This window comes from Ictidomys tridecemlineatus, chromosome 7 (assembly GCF_052094955.1).
Source record: "Ictidomys tridecemlineatus isolate mIctTri1 chromosome 7, mIctTri1.hap1, whole genome shotgun sequence".
Lineage (NCBI taxonomy): Eukaryota > Metazoa > Chordata > Mammalia > Rodentia > Sciuridae > Ictidomys > Ictidomys tridecemlineatus.
In genome coordinates, this window is record NC_135483.1 from 13,765,002 (window position 1) to 13,779,008 (window position 14,007).

Here is a 14,007-nt window from a genome sequence, read left to right on the forward strand (position 1 = left end):
CTCAGATAACTATGGACTGATGACATTTATCACACTGACTTTAGCACATTCAATTTCAGAAGCTCAGGCTTGTGTCTCTTCCCATGTTCTTGATGTTGATCAGCAGTATCCCATTTGTGCTGTTGAACGGCCCCAAAACATTAGACTTGATGCTTCTCGCTCACACTGTATACAAATCCATCAGCACATTCTCTTGGTTTGGTCTTCAAAACGTATCTTTAATTGGTCCAAATCTCATCACCTCCACGGCTACCACTGTGAAACTCACTTCTCATCTGCTTCTACTCTTGGTCTGCCTTCCATCTAGAAGTTGATGTGCCTTGCAGCCAGCAACTACAATCATAATTGTAAGAACAAAATTCCAATCAACTACTTGTTCAAAACCACCCAACAGTGTCTTATCACTCTTGGAATAAAATGGACTCAGATATCAGTAAATTCCTTGGAATTTGAATAAAATACAAGATAACTCTTTCTTCAACCTTAAGCCACAAACCTAAGTAAGTGGGAGGCAGGACAAATCTCTCATAAGCCTTCCTTTCCTCTTGAGACAGGCATCTCCTCCTCTTAAGGGTCACCAATTAATAGATTTTACACTATAGAACACTACAACTCTGACACTGCATCCAAATAAGACATTTCCTATTTATGCATGAAACTGGCCACCTTACATGCTGGAAGTTCAGATGAAGAATTGACCAAGACAGTTCCTTAAGTGTCCTAGGAAGCTAAGAATTAAGGTCATCATACTACAATGACACATGCATACCCAATACATAGCAGCACAATTCACAATAGCCAAGCTATGGAACCCACCTGGGTATCCATCAACATGAATACATAAAGAAAATATGGTGTATTTACAAAATGGAGTTTTATTCAGCCATAAAAAATGAATTATATCATTTGCAGGAATAAGTCAAACTCAGAAAGTCATGGGTTCATGATTCTCTCTCCTAAGTTGAAGCTAGAGAGGAAAAAGGAAAAGAAAGGTAGCGGTATACCTCATGAAAATCCAAGGGAGATCAGTGGAGGAGGGAGTGAGAGGACAGGAGGGAGGGGGGAAGCACTGGGAAGTGATATTGACCAAATAGTGTTATGTTGTGTGGACGTAAGAACATGTAACAAATCCCATCGTTATGTACAACTATAATGCACCAGTAAAAATGTGGGGGACGGGATGTCCTAGGACGTCCCTTGTTGAAGAAATTAGGCCATGAGGAGAAAACACGAAACTAAGGAACTCCTGTTGTCAAACCCAAACCCTTCCCAAGCAGGCATTTCCCCATGCCTCTGAGTTGTCAAAAAGAAATTTCACACACACTATAACATAATTTAAAAAAATCAATATTATATTCCATCTGTATTATCAATGGGGAAAAGTAAAGTGATTTATTTATTTTATTATTATTATTTTTAATTTATACGTGGTGCTGAGAATTGAACCCAGTGCCTCACACATACCAGGCAAGGACGCTACCACTGAGCCACAGCCACAGCCCCAAAAAGTAAAGTAATGTAAAACAAAATAGCATGTATCCTTCCAAAGTAATAGCCTGCAAGGCATCAGCAAGTAAGGAGGTCCTCCCCAAGAATATAAGTGCCACACAGACACACTGATAGAAGTTATATCAACAGCTACAATGTTCTGAATTTGTGTGAAGCTCTCAATAAATTCTTAACAAAATAACAGAACCATTTTAACTATTTCATATACTAGTTCATTTAGCCTCAGAATGACCAAGTGACATAACTCCTCTTATTGTTGAGGTCCAGAGAGTTTAAGTTACTCTTGAAAAATCATAGAAACGGCAGCTGGTAGAGCTAAGATTCAAACCCTCATAGTCTGTTTCTAGAGACTGTACGTTCTTTCCTCACATGCTGCTTCTCTTGATTTACCTTAAAATTGTACTTCTAGGAAATTCTTGGTATATTACAGCTGTACATTATAAAATAAACCTTGTGTGTATATGTAAGATGGAATTAGGTCAAGTAGTTACAAAGGGTTTTTCAACTAGTAAATATCTGGACAGATACAATGTTTGGTTGGTTGTATCTGTGTATCACGGGATCTCAGGCACCTACCTACCAGATGCCAGTTGAGCTCCTAGATTGGGAAGAGGACCCTACACAACCAAAAATGTTCCCATGAAACTCAAGCAATACCACCAGAAGATTAAAGTTGCGGGATGTGAATTGTTATCCTTGCATTTCCCCCGACTATGTGTCTCATCATCAATGTACAGGCCTAGTGTCCTGGTCTTCTCATTGAGAATGGTGCCTCAGTTCAAAAGTAGCCCAGTCAAACGTCAGTGGAAAAACGCCGGTAGTAAAAACGAAAGTGTAAGTCAAGTGTGAAGAAATCATCACCTAGCCCTCTCGGTTCAACCCGTGTGATTCCATCTTTGATGGATAGAGAAAAGTAATCATCTCAAATACAGCCACAATCATGCAAAGGCAAGGTATGGCATCAGAGTAACCAAACCTGGGCCTCCACATTATTAACGGAGGGAGGAGATAGGCTCAGCCCCTACGGGGAGAAGTGGCCACTCAGCTCGTCTGATTATTGTTAGGTGGAATTTCCAGCCCAATTTTGAAATACCAAGCACTTATTCAAAATAATACAAAAGCCATATTTTGAAGTGAGATAGTTAATTATTGAAGGTTGGCTCACAGTTTTTAAAAAGCATCATTAAAATCAACCAAAATATATCAGTTTTCACTTGTAGATCTTTAATTTACTCTGCTTACTTTCCTTCATTCTAACTGAAACTCTATGATGTTACCTTTGGTGTGAAGGAGAAAATGTTTGGGATTATAAAAATCACAGTTATTGGAAGGAGAAGAGGGAGAAGAGTCCATGAGGCTGAGTTTCAGTGCTCTTCATTTAAAATCTGAAAGCCAGAAAGTCAGCTCTGAGATTATTTGGAAACTAAACTGGTTAGTTAACTATTTCAATAAGCTGACCCACCAAGCAAAGCGACAAAGCATGCAGGCCTTTATTTATTTATTTATTAGGATTTTTTTTTTTTTTTTTAAGAGAAGGACAGGATGCAAGGCCTAAATTTCCTTTAAATATAGCACCATCCTTGATGTTGTTTGTACTTTCCTCTGTGCAGTGCTTCCGGGCACACTTTAAAGGGAAGTGATAAGGAGAAAGGAAAAGGGAAGTCACTCACACCCAGCCTCAGCCACAGTCAGCGTCTGCTCCAGAGGGTGTGGGCCAAGCTCTTCAGTGCCCTGGTGTTTTGTTTTGTTTTGTTTTGTTTTCCCTTCACATTTTAATCTTTTCTTTTGTTGTAAAAGACAGACAGGAAACGTCACTCCACATTTGGAGTGTGCTCCCTCGGAAACGTAGGAGTGCCATCAATCTTTTCTGGTAAGAGGAGCGCGTCCTTCAGGCCCAGAGGCCAGTGATCTATGCATCAGACCTGCAGCTGGCTGTCAGCCAGATACCAGCAAGGGAAGGAAGTGGAATGACAGGATATGGGCAGGCTAGGAAACAGTTTATAGAATGCGGAGGAACAATACCCAGCTCCCCCTGGAAGGCCTGGCCTCTTTGGAAGGGAAGTTTTCACTTGGTTAAGTTCAAATTAAGGATATGTTCAAACAGGGTTTGGGGGAGGGAAGTTGATCTATTTTGGAGTTGCTATTTCATGCCCAGCCCCCTGCTTCCAGTTTAGGGTGTAGCACAGGATAACCAGCACACATTCTGGAGCCAGGCAGATTGGGCCCAAATCCTGGATCCTCAAGCTGTTGACTGTAATTTGGAAAGGTCTCTGTCTCCTCTTCCTCCTCCCCGTCCTCGGGGTCATGTCTCTCGTGGGCATAATGATATGAGTGATATTTGCTCTATACGGTTTTGCATGTGACATACCATAGTGAATATGAAGTGGAAAGGGTATTTCCTACCAGTAAGTGCTCGAATAGTTTAAATTACTTTCTTTTTCCCTTTTAGAATCAGAAAAAGAGGATCTATCGTAGATACATCTCTCTGGGAAGTATGGTTTTTACGGCAGACTAGGCCCTGGTTTCCACCATTGAATACTCAATACATGGTCAAACTTTATATCAGAAAACTTTGGGATTATTTTTATTGTTGTTATTTTGATATGGTAATTATTTCTCCCAGTAATAGTCTTGTGAGATAAATAGTTTCTTTCTCATTTCTAGGGGTAACAGCTGAAGCATAGAATTGGTAAGACACTGGCCTAAGGTCACATAGATTCGAAGAGGAAAAACAAGGAGAAAAGGTGGCCTTTCCACAAATAACACTGAAACAACCACAGATTAGTATTCAAAACAATAGTAGATAAACAAACCTATTTATAGGCTTTAAGCCCTCATGAAAATTAATAAAAATGGATCATAGAAATAGATACAAAACATAAAATTCCAAGAAAAAATAGAAAATCCAAATGAACGTTAGTATGACCATGACTTCTTAGGCACAATACAAAAGTCCATGAAAGAAATAATTGGGGGCTGGGCTTGTGGCTCAGTGGTAGAGCGCTTGCCCAGCATGCATGAGGCACTGGGTTCTATCCCTGGCACCACATACAATAAACAAATAAAATAAATGTATTGTGCCCATCTACAACTACAAAAATTAAGAAAAAAAGAAACAATTGATAAGCTGGACTTTATTAGAATTAAAAACCTCGGCTCTATACAAGACAGTGTCAAGTGGGAAAGTAGAAAAGCCATAGACTAGGAAACAATATTGCAAAGATATATATATAAGAAAGGACTGTCGTGTGTGTGTGTGTGTGTGTGTGTGTGTCCAAAAAATAAAGACTGTTTAGTTAAATTGACATAGAAGAAAAAAATCAATAAACAAAAGATCTCTAGGAAATACCTGTATGTGTGGCAACTAAACAATAAACGTCTAAATAAAAATGGGAAGTGAAAAAAATCAAAAAGAAGATTAAGAAGTCTTTTGGGCTTACTACAGAAAATTAAAAACCTATCAAATATATAAGATGCAATGGATGGATATTGTTCTATAATAGGAGAAAATGTTACAAATGAATATCTTCTGCTTTCACTTAATAAAGTAGGGACAAAGGAAAAAATACAAACAAAAATCAATATAAACAGAAGAAATGAAACAATCACACTTCATATTGACAAAATAATAAACAGAGAAGAATAGAGAAAATCAAAAACCCAAACTTGCTAATTTGAAAATGTTCATCAAATTAATGATACACTAGTTAGACTAATCAGGAAAGACAGTGATTACACATCACATTCATTTGGCAAAGTATGAACATCTGAAATGTGAGATGTGGCATAACTATAGATTCTATATGTATTAAAGTCACAATAAGAGAACCGCATACAACTTAACATGCTTATAAATTTGATAATGTAAATAGATGCCATGTGACACCATTAGTAATCCACTTACTGGGGCCCCATGAAGACTCTATTTCATTTTCTTCACAGGATTTATTCCAGTCTGAATTCATCTTGCTTATTTCCAGTTTTACAAATTTAGTTTCCACTGTCCCCTCCAGCATGGGAGCTTCATCTGGCTCATGGATTTCCAGCACATAGAACAGCACAAGCCACAGGGTAAGCTGCCCGCTGAATGAATGTGTGTTTAATGGATGAGGGAATGAATTCGTCCTGTTCTATTTAGGGTTTTCTATTCAGTGTAAGGATTGAGAATATTCATTAATACCATTTAAAGAAAATGTTTCCCCTTAATTTTTGATCCCAAGTCTCTTAAGGAGGAAATTAAATCCAGATGTCTCTGAATCATCTGCTCTGAACTCGCCAGTGCTTGGTGGTGTAAGAACTGAGTTAAGGAGCTTTTCCTCCATAGGAAATCAGTTCCCAGACAAGAACATACGCAACCCCCTGAGATAAAGAAGGAGGAAATAAACAAGTGTGAGCATTTCTAAACTCTATTTCCAGTTGATGCTTGGCAGGAGCTAGTGAGTCCATGGAGTAACCTCTGCCCTTAGTTTTCTCAGCCAGGACAGGACAGGAGTGTGGACTGCCCAGTAAGAAATCCCATATTCTCCATGGGTAGAGAACCCTGTACCTGAAATTTTACTCTTAGCCAACGTCAGCTCCTACCCTCATTATTAAGTTTGCTTGATAAGTTGCTTTGGGAGCAGAAGTTCAATGAGGATGTGAAGTCCTGTCATAACAGACCTTTCAAGGCAACATGGGAAGCAGAGAGATTCTGCTTGGTAAATAGCAACCCAGGAGTGTGTCTTTGTGTGTGTGTGTGTGTGGAGAGAGAGGGAGAAAGAGAGAGAGAGAGAGAGAGAGAGAGAGAGAGAGAGAGAGAGAGAGAGAGAGAGAGAGAGAACACACATACATGTTTTAGCACAGGTTTGGGGAATGCATATTAGCTTTCAGACAAGACATTGTATTTTAACCCCATTACCATTTATTTATTAGTAGTATTTTGGGAGAGCATTACTTAAATTTTTAAGCCTTTGTGTTTTTTTTTTGTTTGTAAAAATTCAGCTAAAATAGTATAGAGTAGTTAAGATGATGAAAGAAGATGTTTTGTAAAGGGTCCTTCCAAATGCCCAGTATATATTAGAAGTATTATGAAAAAGGAAAAAAAATAGTGAGGGAGGTAAGAAAGAAAGGAAGAAAAAAGGCAAAGAAAGAAGGAAGAAAGGTGGGGAACTAGGAAGGAAGGAAGGAAGGAAGAAACAAATGAAAGAGGAGGACCGCAGGGGTGTGTTAGTAAAGGTTTAACAACTGACTCTTGCAAAATATATTAACAAATCCTGGATTTTGGTGACCAATTATAAACTATCGTGAGGTCAACCACTCACAGATTTTTCTGAAAATTTAACGTGCGAGCTGGTGGGGATGGTACCTGCACACCACTGAAGGCTGCAAGAGGCCAGAGTTGTTGCAAAAACCAACATTGGCTATTGCCTACCAATGGATTCAGAATAGGGTTTCAATTCAAACCAGGTCTATAAATGTTAATGTCTGCCTATTTGTAAAAAGGGTTGTACCTAAAACCGGATCATGAGACAGACTTCAGAAAACTTACTTATGCTACATTTTGGGCCTGAGGTTTGGGGGTTCCAAGATTTACAAGGAAAAGCAGAAGACAAATAGTACTTTCTGAGGAAGAGTGTCAGGGCTTCCTCACAAGCAGGACCACACTAATGATCTGCTCCAACTGACAGTCCGCCTTACTTATTTTTTTTTTAAATGTACTGAGTTGATGAAGTGAATATTACCCTCAGGTATATACAGAGTCCTTGAGCATTTTCTCCAGGATAAAATGTAATTAAATCTTAAGACTGGAATTACATTTTTATCCTTATCATCTGTTAATACTTAAATACTTCATTTGCTTATTTCTTAACCAGATATTTAGCAAGCGTTGTAGGGACCCAGACGCACAGCAGGTCAGTTTTGAGGTGGGGTCAGCCAACTCACGGTTATACATTGCGAGTTACTGAAAGAGGCTACCAGGAAGCAACGGCAGAACCTTGGTCCAGGGCATAACTGGGAATTGGAGAGCAGGTCTTATATCATCATGCTGATATTTTGCTCTTCTTTTCACTTTTGTTTTAATTAAAATATCGATAAAATTTGTGTGATATTGGGCCAATCTCTCATGCATTCTGGTTCAACAGACTTGCTTAAACAAGGAAGCAGCCTGGTGCAGTACATCAGCACATCTTCCCAATTTCAAATCAAGTGGCATGTGCGCCTATGACAAGGTGAAGTGACAAGGTGAGGTACCATTTAGCCCAAGGGTAATTTTCCTGTTTTCTTAGCTTCCTTCTCCCCTTTGCATTTTTTTTTTCTCTAAGGAGTCCATGGAAAGACATGAAAGTTTCATGATGTAGACTGTAGCACTGGCTCATGCCAAGTGTGCGTGTGACAGGTGCCTGCACCCACACGGGTTTAGTGGGTGGAAATAGAGACATCTAATTTCCTCTCATCAGGCAGAGGAAGTTTTTAATACAACCCCCTGGTTTTATCTAATTCCATGGAAGTTACCAGGTGAGATTGGAAAACTCCTGACCCTTCCGTGAGGCTCCATCTCAGATGCTGCGTGTTTGGGAAGGCTGGGTCTGTTTTCCCCTGCAGAAGCCAGCCTTCCTTCCACTGTGGTTTTTAGTTTCTTTCCCTTTGCTCTAAGTGCACGTCCTATGCTGTCTTGTGACATAATTATTTGGGGGGCCTCAGTTTGTGAGTTTGATCTTTTGCCTGGAAGGAAAACTGGCTTCCTCTGGATTGCCTAAGATCATGCAAAGGTTTTGTAAGAGAATGCAAGGCCTTAAGGAAAACAGGGGTCTGGGCCAGGCCTCAGGGGAACCAGTAGCATCTCTGCAGTCTGCCTGGAAACAACAGAGATGGCCTCATGTTTGGCCTTCGAGAGTGGGCAGCACCTCCAGGAACCACAGGTCCTCTGGAATCCCAGAAAGCTCACTGCACAAGTCCAGAGGCCACCTTCACACAGACACAGCAAGCTCACCTGGGCAGTCATACAACCTTGCAGGTGTCCGCGCTTCTCCTGTGGGGCTCCGAGCCTGGACTCCCTTCGCCCTAACTGGACCACTCTCCTTGTCTCTGCCTTTCCTTCTCTGTTGTCTTCTCTCTGTAAAGGGAAAACACAGACTTATATCTCCCTTTATTTATTGTGTTCTCACACACTTGTGGAATACATTGATGACAGTGGTCCAGTTTCCATATTTTGGGTGGTCTTCAGTTGAAGTCCATTTGTTTGATTTATTGATGGGTACAGGGGGATTGAGCCCAGGGGCACTTAACCACTGAATCCCATCCCCAACCCTTGTTACATTGTATTTTGAGACAGGGTCTTGCTAAGTTGCCTAGGGACTCGCTAAGTAGCTGAGACTGTCTTGGAACTTGCAATCCTCCTGCCTCAGCCTCCCCTGCCACTGGGATTGCAGGCCTATCCCACATCCAGTGCAGCCCATTTGTTTTAAATAACACCTGTGGGTTTGCGATATTCATCTTACCTGCCTCCTCTGACGGCCTTGAATGTGGTCACAGGAGGAAGATGATGGATTGGGAAAGATGCCTGATGAGGAAAGATTTCTGGGTTCCAAAGCACTGTTGGCCTGAGTTCTCGTCTGTTGCTCAGACCCCTGGGGTACAATAGGTGAGAAAACCCACAAGCACCAGGAACTGCCTCTGATGTACTCCTCATTCTGCAGCACAACATTGATATGCATGTTTTCTTTCCCACTCATCTGCTTTGTTCCACTTACTACCCGAATCGTAAACCTGGTCAAATAACAAGATTCAATAGATCTTTAGTAAATCAGTGAATCTTCAAATGCACAAATTCGCTAACAAATGAATAAATGAGTTTGTCACTGTTGCCATTATTATTTAATTACCCATTGTCTTAGTGTCCCAGCCCATATCACTTCACCTTCCTCTACTCACACTAGGGCTGCCAGACCTAACCAATATAAATACAGAACACGGGAGTAAATTGGAATTTGAGAGAATTGATGAAAAAAATTAGTGCAAGTATGTTCCATGTGAATGTTTTCGAATTCAACTGAATCTTGTATTACAACAGGCAACCCTAATAGGTACCAACAGTCACAACCCCCTCTCTCCCAGCTCCACCCTTTTTTGACCTCTCCCACCGCACTGCACCTCTGATGCTCCCAACGCTGATCACATTGCACCGGGTTGAAATGTCACTCAGAAGGAATCTTGCTTTCATGAAAGGAGGCGCAGGTCGTCTGCAACTGCCTAAAATTGGAGAAGGTCTTTAAAGTGCTTTCTAAAGAAAACAGGAGCTGCCTGGGAGATGGGAAGCACACTGACCAAGAACACTTGCCTCTTTTGTCTAAAACAAAGAAAAGAGCTATTCAGGCACCAAATTGATTAAAATTGAGGGAAATTGCCAGACCATTGATAATTGCAGCAAAAGGGCAGTGGTCATTCTGCCTGATTGCCACTTCAGAGGGAGCTGTGCACCAACAGCCAATCGAGGGCATTAGTGAGAAGCAACCTTTTAGTGACCCACAGTTCCCCCCTCGGGAAGTATTTCACACAAGCCTTTAAAGCCAGGGCAAAGCATTTTCCGCACCATATTTACCTTTAATTCCCAAATAAAGAAGGGCTGAAAATCATTCACTTTCTAAATGTCTTACACATGCTGAGGAGATGAATGAAAATACCCACCAGTGAGGCTTTCCCCATTCATGGACCTTAAAATAAAAGCTAGGAAGAGCTCATGGCCCCAGTGCAGCCCAGACTCTGATCCTCACCTCCCCATACCCTTCAGATGGCCCAGAAACCTGCCCCTGCTCCACACCATGGAAGCTGAGCTCCGGTCCCATGTGTATTTTTTCTCACATTTTCTCACAGTAGCACTTTGACAAGGATAAATATCTCCTGTTTTAAAAGGAATACATATTTAGGCTAGGGATCTAGCTCAGTTGGTAGCGTGTTTGCCTCACAGGCACAAGGCGCTGGGTTCAATCTCCAGCACAACAACAATAACAACACCAAATGTGGCCTAAGGGACTATCAACTACATCATACAGGGCTAATATTATTTATTTTATAAGGAATACATATTTATAAATTTAGTGGAGGAATTTTGGCCTGGAACCTGGGAAACTAGGAGTGGTCCAGGATCATTGTTGAATGGTTTCAGGCAAGTTATAGACTTTTAGGCAAGTTACAGACTTTCAGGTATTTGTAGACTTCAACTTTCTGACTGAGAAAAATAACAACATTGGATGTAGTATCTAGGTCATTGTGCAGATCATCACAATACCTGGGAACTCAGAAGAAGAAAATAAATTGTATGTGTGTGCACACGCATATGTGCTCCTATGTGTAATTTTAAAAATATACGTTTAACATAAATTTCAAATCCTTTTTCTTTGGCTTTGCCTCCTGGAAAGTCATGCTTGGAATCAGTGATCTGTATTATCATAAGCACTCTGCATGACTCTAAAGATTAGACAGGTCTGGAAATAACTAGAGATAAAGGTCACCAGACTTCTTTTTCTACTTAGCATTTCATGGTAGAGACGTTGAGTTTTTTTTTTTATTCCCCCTTGTGCTACCTACCCTGGGGCCTGAAAGGCTGTGTCTGTAAGAGAGTAAGTGAGACAGGGCCTTCAAGGATGTTTAAGAGGTCACAGGAGTCAGCATTAGGAAGGGAAGTCGGAATGCCCTCTGTCCCCTAGCCAGGAAGCCCCGCACACTTGACAGCAAGGCCCTTCCTCCACCAGAGGCAGAGGTGACTTTGTGCTCTCCATCATCCCTGCCCTGGCCATTGGCAAAAGAAGCCTTGTCAGCCAGAAGCATCATCGCCAAGACTGGAATCAGGCCTGGAAGATTAGTCCTGAATATGGATTCTGTGTGACTACAAAGCGCCAGTCATCTAGGAACCCCCATCTTCATTCTCTACCAGCCTCTACCCTCTGAAACTGAGCCAGTTGGTCACCAGGGGACTGAGTTATGGCTCCAGAGGACCTACCAAACTGCTTACTATGACTCTGTGCTCTTCTCTGCCTCTTTGAGTACCCCGGATCTTTCATCTGTAAACTGGGAGGTTGGTGGGCATGTGTAAGATGCCTTCCAACTGTGAAAGGAAGAAAAGTATGTGGTTTACATTTCTGTGCCCAGTTTTTAGATAATCTAAATAAGTGTGTCTAAATGTTATTTAATTGTTTCTGGTGTCAAAAGAGAGCAAGAAGCCAGGCTCCGTAATGCACGCCTATAATCCCAGCAGCTTGGGAAGCTGAGGCACGAGAATCGAAAGTTCAAAGCCAGCCTCATCAACAGCATGGCACTAAGCAACTCAATGAGATCCTGTCTCTAAATAAAATACAAAATGGTCCTGGGGATGTGGCTTAGTGGTCAAGTGCCCCTGAGTTCAATCCCTGGTATCCTCCCCTACCCCCCCCCCCAAAAAAAATAGAGTGAAAGACAGAATGAATGGATATAAACAAGGAAATGGGGCTAGGGATATAGCTTAGTTGGTAGAGTGCTTGCTTGCATGCACAAGGCCCTGGGGTCAGTTCCCAGCTACACACACACATAAAAGAATATGAACAAGGAAATACCACACAAGTTGTGACATACCCATGCAAGGAATATTATTTGGCCATTTGAAAAAAAGTGAGCTTTATGTCTATTGCCCTTGGGGGATGTCCATGGTAAATTGCAAAAGTGAGAAATTTAATATATACATGATCACACACACTTTTTAAGTCAGCTTAAGCAAAGTTTCCCTTTCCTGTTATTGCTGTGGCTATCTCTCTCCTCCATTCTAGACACATAGAATAAAAGGAAAAAAATCACTATAATCTTTGGAGTTGGGCTTATACTGGTTGCAATCTGGGCTCAGACACTTGGTAACTATATATAAAGTATTTACATTCCAGAAAACTTCATTTCCAAATTTGTCACATGAATTTAATGGTATCTGATTTGCAAGTTATTGTAAAAATAAAAATGAAATGTATAAAGTGCCTGACATACTATATGTGATCAATAAGAATAACTTCTACTTTTAAGATATTTTGCCTTCACTATGGTCAAATGTTCTGCTTTTCTTAATCAAAAATCTGGTTAGCTTTTTTGAAGGCAAGAAATCAGAGGTCTCTGAAGAACACAAGTTAGTGAATACATAAAAGGTAAGAACTCAATAATTTCCAAAAATACTATCCCTTTTAATGCTATTTCTTGAAAGTACTCTAAAATTTTAATGTCTAATCATGACTAAAACTTAAATGAATTATAAATCAGGTTTTAGGATGAAGCAGAAGAATTGTATTAATAATAATTACTACTATTCATTGGCTGAATGATCTAGTTAACAGTCAGGTATCAGGAGTCTGCGAAGAGGAGGTTCGAAGACTCCTATTGCCAATGAGTCTTAATGTTTAAAAGGCTTCATCTCTAATGGGGAGACAGTGTTGTGAATGGGATAGAGGTTCTGTTATCTGACTGGATCGAGTCATAGCTTTCCATTCTCTTTCTACTTCAGTAGGAATTGGCTTGGTGAAAAAGGAAGTCCCACTATCAGCTGGGAATCCATATCAACTGGAGCTGTAGTCATTAGGAATTTGCCATATGTCAGGCACTAGGACGGCTACACAACATGCCTTGTCTCCATCAAATAGCCTAAGAAGAGACTCACAGTAATTAGTCGAATTCTCAGAAGAGAAAACTGAGATCCAGCGAGGTCATATAGATCCTCCAAGTCACACAGGCCCAAATGCCAAACCCACACACATATCCCATGCATGTTGCCACAATCATTTTCCCAGCTGTCATTAAAAATAATTTCAAGACACAACATATCAGAAACATTTGCTCTTCAAAGATCAGTTGTTCAAACACATAAAAACAAAAAAATTGGGAATTGCTATGTTATCAGTTTTTAAAAAATACCAGTGCTGTGACATTCATGGGCAAAACAACTGGCTTTGTGTCCAAGGCAGATACCACCATTGAAATGTATTTTAATTTCCGTGTACCATAGAGCCAGCGAGCCTTCTTATGTCATGAGTTATGCCCCTTTCACTTGTCAGGGAACAGTAGCTAATGAAGAACAGACCTAGAATTTAGCTGGCATAATTTCCTCACTTTATATCCAAGAAATCTGAGGTATGAAGTATTTGAATAAGATCCCACCAATATTCATGCACGCTGACCTCCATGGTAGAGTTAAAGCCTGAATTGAGAGCCCCTGACTGGCCATCCAGAAAGTGCCCAGCCATACCAAATCATAACAAGAACCTCACCACCTTTTCATTTTATTAGTTCTATATTTTACAAAGCTAAAATAGTACAACTTATGTCTATTTGAGGTTTATATTTTTAAATAAAAATCAGCTAATTGTCAGTCATTTCTATGCCTCACCTCTTCCCTTTGAGTAGAAGGAATACAAAACTGAACAATTCTCTTGCCTGAATTAAGTCCAGGCCAGTTACATACAAGTCTATCTAAAGCAGGGGACACAGCAATCTTTTAGAATGCTTATAAACTCC